Here is a 7,127-nt window from a genome sequence, read left to right as displayed (position 1 = left end):
TTCTTTCAGCATGAGGCCAATATCTTTGACTCCATTCCAGTGATCTATATATGGACTGGACATTGCCAAAACAACCCGGATATGTGAACTATGTCAGGGTAATGTATTGAGCTTCCAACAACTGAAGCATATGGTACCATATTGATACGTCTCCAACGTATCTATAATTTTTGATTCCTCCATGCTATATTATCTACTGTTTTGGACACTATTAGGCTTTATTATCCACTTTTATATTATTTTTGAGACTAACCTATTAACCGGAGGCCCATCCCAGAATTGTTGTTTTTGCCTGTTTTAGGGTTTCGAAGAAAAGGAATATCAAACGGATTCCAAACGGAATGAAACCTTTGGGAACGTGATTTTCTCATCGAAACAACTCAGGAGACTTGGACCCTACGTCAAGACACGTAACAGGAGGCCACGAGGTAGGGGGCGCGCCTACCCCCCGCCCCCCCCAGGCGCGCCCTCCACCCTCGTGGGCCCCCTGTTGCTCCACCGACGTACTTCTTCTTCCTATATATACCCACGTACCCCCAAACGATCAGAACAGGAGCCAAAATCCTAATTCCTCCGCCGTAACTTTTTGTATCCACAAGATCCCATCTTGGCGCCAGTTCCGGAGCTCCGCCGGAGGGGGCATCGATCACGGAGGGCTTCTACATCAACACCATAGCCCTCCGATGAAGTGTGAGTAGTTTACCTCAGACCTACGGGTCCATAGTTAGTAGCTAGATGGCTTCTTCTCTCTTTTTGGATCTCAATACAATGTTCTCCCCTCTCTTGTGGAGATCTATTCGATGTAATCTTATTTTTGCGGTGTGTTTGTTGAGATCGATGAATTGTGGGTTTAGATCAACTCTATCTATGAATAATATTTGAATCTTCTCTGAATTATTTTATGTATGATGGTTATCTTTGCAAGTCTCTTCGAATTATCAGTTTGGTTTGGCCTACTAGATTGATCTTTCTTGCAATGGTAGAAGTGCTTAGCTTTGGGTTCAATCTTGCAGTATCCTTTCCCGGTGACAGTAAGGGCAGCAAGGCACGTATTGTATTGTTGCCATCGAGGATAACAAGATGCGGATTTTTTCATATTGCATGAGTCTATCCCTCTACATCATGTCATCTTGCTTAAGGCGTTACTCTGTTTTTAACTTAATACTCTAGATGCATGCTGGATAGCGGTCAATGAGTGGAGTAATAGTAGTAGATGCAGGCAGGAGTCGGTCTACTTGTCTCGGACGTGATGCCTATATACATGATCATACCTAGATATTCTCATAACTATGCTCAATTCTGTCAATTGCTCAACAGTAATTTGTTCACCCACCGTAGAATACTTATGCTCTTGAGAGAAGCCACTAGTGAAACCTATGGCCTCCGGGTCTATCTTTATCATATCAATCTCCAACTACTTAGTTATTTACTTTGCCTTTATTTTACTTTGCATCTTTATCATAAAAATACCAAAAATATTATCTTATCATATCTATCAGATCTCACTCTCGTAAGTGGCCCTATAGGGATTGACAACCCCTATTTGCGTTGGTTGCGAGGATTTATTTGTTTTGTGCAGGTGCGAGGGACTTGCGCGTATTCTCCTATTGGATTGATACCTTGGTTCTCAAAAACTGAGGGAAATACTTACGCTACTTTGCTGCATCATCCCTTCCTCTTCGGGGAAAACCAACGCAGTGCTAAAAGAGGTAGCAAGAAGGATTTCTGGCGCCGTTGCAGGGGAGGTCTACGCAAAAGTCAACATACCAAGTACCCATCACATACCCTTATCTCCCGCATTACATTATTTTCCATTTGCCTTTCGTTTTCCTCTCCCCCACTTCACCCTTGCCGTTTTGCCCTCTCTCTCTATCCTTCCTCTATTTGCCTCCTTTTGCCCGCTTGCTTTTTGTTTGCTTGTGTGTTAGTTTGCTTGCTTGTCACGATGGCTCAAGATAATACTAAATTGTGTGACTTCACCAATGCCAACATCAATGATTTTATTAGCACTCCGATTGCTCCTCTTACCGATGCTGAATCTTGTGAAATTAATGCTGCTTTGCTGAATCTTGTTATGAAAGATCCGTTCTCCGGCCTTCCTAGTGAAAATGCCGCTACCCATCTAAATAGCTTCGTTGATTTGTGTGACATGCAAAAAAATAAATATGTGGATAATGATATTGTTAAATTGAAACTATTTCCTTTTTCGCTTAGAGATCGTGCTAAAGCTTGGTTTTCGTCTTTGCCTAAAAATAGTATTGATTCATGGAATAAGTGCAAAGATGCTTTTATCTCTAAGTATTTTCCTCTCGCTAAGATTATCTCTCTTAGAAACGATATTATGAATTTTAAGAAACTTGATCATGAACATGTTGCACAAGCTTGGGAGAGAATGAAATTAATGATACGTAATTACCCTACTCATGGTTTAAATTTGTGGATGATTATACAAAAAATTTATGCCGGATTGAATTTTGATTCTAGAAATCTTTTAGATTCGGCCGCGGGAGGCACCTTTATGGAAATCACTTTAGGAGAAGCTACTAAACTCCTAGATAATATTATGGTTAATTATTCTCAATTGCATACTGAAAGATCTACTAATAAAAGGGTGCATGCGATAGAAGAAATTAATGTTTTGAGTGGAAAGATGGATGAACTTATGAAATTATTTGCTAATAAGAGTGTTTCCTATGATCCTAATGATATGCCCTTGTCTACTTTGATTGAGAATAATAATGAATCTATGGATGTGAATTTTGTTGGTAGGAACAATTTTGGTAACAACGCGTATAGAGGAAATTTCAATCCTAGGCCTTATCCTAGTAATCCCTCTAATAATTATGGTAATTCCTACAACAATTCTTATGGAAATTATAATAATATGCCCTCTGATTTTGATTCTAATATTAAAGAATTTATTACTTCGCAAAAGAATTTTAATGCTATGATTGAAGAAAATTTGCTTAAGGTTGATGATTTGGCTAGGAACGTTGATAGAATTGCTCTTGATGTTGATTCTTCGAAACTTAGATCTATTCCACCTAAGCATGATATCAATGAGTCTCTCAAAGCCATTATAATTTCCATTGATGAACGCAAAGAAAGAACCGCTAGGATGCGTGCTAAGAAAGATGCCTTTATAAAAGTGTGTTCTTCTAGTTCCTATGAAAATAATGATGAAGATCTAAAAGTTATTGATGTGTCCCCTATTAAATGTTTGTTTTGCAATATGAATCTTGATAATGATGGGACTGAATATGATCCACCTTTACCTAGAAGGCGTTCCAAGAATTCTGAATCTTTTGATCTTGATGCTAAATTTGATAAAAGTGGGATTGAAGATATTAAAACCCTAGATGTTGCTAAACCCACTATTATGGATTTCAAGGAATATAACTATGAAAATTGCTCTTTGATTGTTTGTATTTCCTTGTTGCATTCCGTGCTAAATTCTCCTCACGCTTATAGTCAAAATAAAGCGTTTACTAAACATATCATTGATGCCTTGATGCAATCTTATGAAGAAAAACTTGAATTGGAAGTTTCTATACCTAGAAAACTTTCTGATGAGTGGGAACCAACTATTAAAATGAAAATTAAAGATCATGAATTCTATGCTTTATGTGATTTGGGTGCTAGTGTTTCCACGATTCCAAAGACTTTGTGTGATTTGTTAGGTTTCCGTGATTTTGATGATTGCTCTCTAAACTTGCACCTTGCGGATTCCACTATTAAGAAACCTATGGGAAGAATTAATGATGTTCTTATTGTTGCAAATAGGAATTATGTGCCCGTAGATTTTATTGTTCTTGACATAGATTGCAATCCTTCATGTCCTATTATTCTTGGTAGACCTTTCCTTAGAACGATTGGTGCAATTATTGATATGAAGGAAGAAAATACTAGATTCCAATTTCCATTAAGGAAAGGCATGGAACACTTTCCTAGAAAGAAAATTAAATTACCTTATAAATCTATTATGAGAGCCACTTATGGATTGTCTACCAAAGATGGCAATACCTAGATCTATTCTTGCTTGTTATGCCTAGCTAGGGGCGTTAAACGATAGCGCTTGTTGGGAGGCAACCCAATTTTGCTCCTGTTTAGTAATAAATAAATTATCTAGCCTCTGTTTTGGTTGTGTTTTTTGTGTTTAATTAGTGTTTGTGCCAAGTAGAACCGTTCGGAAGACTTGGGGAAAGTATTGTTGAACTTGCTATAAAAAAATAGAAACTTTAGCACTCACGAGAACTGCTGTAATTTTTATTTGGAAAGTGATATTTAGTTAATTATTTTTGCAGATGATTAATAGATAAATTCCTCACGTCCAGCAATTTATTTTAGAATTTTTGGGGTTCCAGATCTTGCGTTAGCTACAGATTACTATAGACTGTTCTGTTTTTGATAGATTCTGTTTTTCGTGTGTTGTTTGCTTATTTTGATGAATCTATGGCTAGTAAAATAGTTTATAAGCCATACAAAAGTTGGAATACAGTAGATATAACACCCATATAAATAAAGAATGAGTTCATTACAGTATCTTGAAGTGGTCTTTTGTTTTCTTTCGCTAACGGAGCTCGCGAGTTTTTCTACTTTAAGTTTTGTGTTGTGAAGTTTTCAAGTTTTAGGTAAAGATTTGATGGATTATGGAATAAGGAGTGGCAAGAGCCTAAGCTTGGGGATGCCCATGGCACCCCCAAGATAATCTAAGGACACCTAAAAGCCAAAGCTTGGGGATGCCCCGGAAGGCATCCCCTCTTTCGTCTACTTCTATCGGTAACTTTACTTGGAGCTATATTTTAATTCGCCACATGATATGTGTTTTGCTTGGAGCGTCTCGTATGATTTGAGTATTTGCTTGTTAGTTTACCACAATCATCCTTGATGTACACACCTTTTGAGAGAGCCATAAATGATTTGGAATTTGTTAGAATACTCTATGTGCTTCGCTTATATCTTTTGAGTTATATAATTTTGCTCTAGTGCTTCACTTATATCTTTTAGAGCACGGTGGTGGATTTTTTTTATAAAACTATTGATCTCTCATGCTTCACTTAGATTATTTTGAGAGTCTTAATAGCATGGTAATTTGCTTAAAATCCTAATATGCTTGGTATGCAAGATTAATAATAAAACTTTCTTATGATTGTGTTGAATACTAAGAGAAGTTTGATGCTTGATGATTGTTTTGAGACATGGAGGTAATAATATCAAAGTCGTGCTAGTTGAGTAGTTGTGAAATTGAAAAATACTTGTGTTGAGGTTTGCAAGTCCCGTAGCATGCACGTATGGTAAACGCTATGCAACAAATTTGAAACATGAGGTGTTATTTGATTGTCTTCCTTATGAGTGGCGGTCGGGGACGAGCGATGGTCTTTTCCTACCAATCTACCCCCCTAGGAGCATGCGCGTAGTACCGAGGTTTTTGATGACTTGTAGATTTTTGCAATAAGTATGTGAGTTGTTTATGACTAATGTTGAGTCCATGGATTATACGCACTCTCACCCTTCCATCCTTGCTAGCCTCTTCGGTACCGTGCATTGCCCTTTCTCACATTGAGAGTTGGTGCAAACTTCGCCGGTGCATCCAAACCCCGTGATATGATATGCTCTTTCACACATAAACCTCCTTATATCTTCCTCAAAACAGCCACCACACCTACCTATTATGGCATTTCCATAGCCATTCCGAGATATATTGCCATGCAACTTTCCATCATTCCGTTCATCATGACACATTCATCATTGTCACATTGCTTAGCATGGTCATGTAGTTGACATAGTATTTGTGGCAAAGCCACCGTTCATAATTCTTACATACATGTCACTCTTGGTCCATTGCATATCCCGGTACACCACCGGAGGCATTCATATAGAGTCATCTTTGTTCTAGTATCGAGTTGTAATCATTGAGTTGTAAATAAATAGAAGTGTGATGATCATCATTTTCTAGAGCATTGTCCCAAGTGAGGAATATAAAAAAAGTCCATAAAAAGAGAAGGCCCAAAAAAAGAGAAAAGGCCCAAAAAAGAGAAAAGAGAAAAAAATGAGAGAAAAAGAGAGAAGGGACAATGTTACTATCCTTTGCCACACTTGTGCTTCAAAGTAGCACCATGATCTTCATAGTAGAGAGTCTCTCATGTCATCACTTTCATATACTAGTGGGAAATTTTCATTATAGAACTTGGCTTGTATATTCCAACAATGGGCCTCCTCAAGTGCCCTAGGTCTTCGTGGGCAAGCAAGTTGGATGCACACCCACTAGTTTCTTTTGTTGAGCTTTCATACATTTATAGCTCTAGTGCATCTGTTGCATGGCAATCCCTACTCCTTGCATTAACATCAATCGGTGGGCATCTACATAGCCCATTGATTAGCCTCGTTGATGTGAGACTTCCTCCTTTTTTGTCCTCTCGACATAACCCCCCTCATTATATTCTATTCCACCTATAGTGCTATGTCCATGGCTCGCGCTCATATATTGCGTCAAAGTTTATAGGTCTGAGATTACTAAAGTATCAAACAATTGCTTGGCTTGTCATCGGGGTTGTGCATGATGATAGCATTCTTGTGTGACGAAAATGAAACATGACTAAACCATATGATTTTTTAGGGATGAACTTTCTTTGGCCATGTTATTTTGAGAAGACATAATTGCTTAGTTAGTATGCTTGAAGTATTATCATTTTTATGTCAATATGAACTTTTGTCTTGAATCTTTCCGATCTGAATATTCATACCACAATTAAGAAGATTTACATTAAAATTATGCCAAGTAGCACTCCGCATCAAAAATTCTGTTTTTATCATTTACCTACTCGAGGACGAGAAGGAATTAAGCTTGGGGATGCTTGATACGTCTCCAACGTATCTATAATTTTTGATTGCTCCATGCTATATTATCTACTGTTTTGGGCATTATTGGGCTTTATTATCCACTTTTATATTATTTTTGGGACTAACCTATTAACCGGAGGCCCAGCCCAGAATTGCTGTTTTTTGCCTATTTTAGGGTTTCGAAGAAAAAGAATATCAAACGGAGTCCAAATGGAATGAAACCTTCGGGAACGTGATTTTCTCATCGAATACAACTCAGGAGACTTGGACCCTACGTCAAGACACAT

The sequence above is a fragment of the Triticum dicoccoides genome, chromosome 6A (assembly GCF_002162155.2).
Source record: "Triticum dicoccoides isolate Atlit2015 ecotype Zavitan chromosome 6A, WEW_v2.0, whole genome shotgun sequence".
NCBI classification, from domain to species: Eukaryota; Viridiplantae; Streptophyta; class Magnoliopsida; order Poales; family Poaceae; genus Triticum; species Triticum dicoccoides.
Note: the sequence above shows the minus strand (reverse complement) of the source record.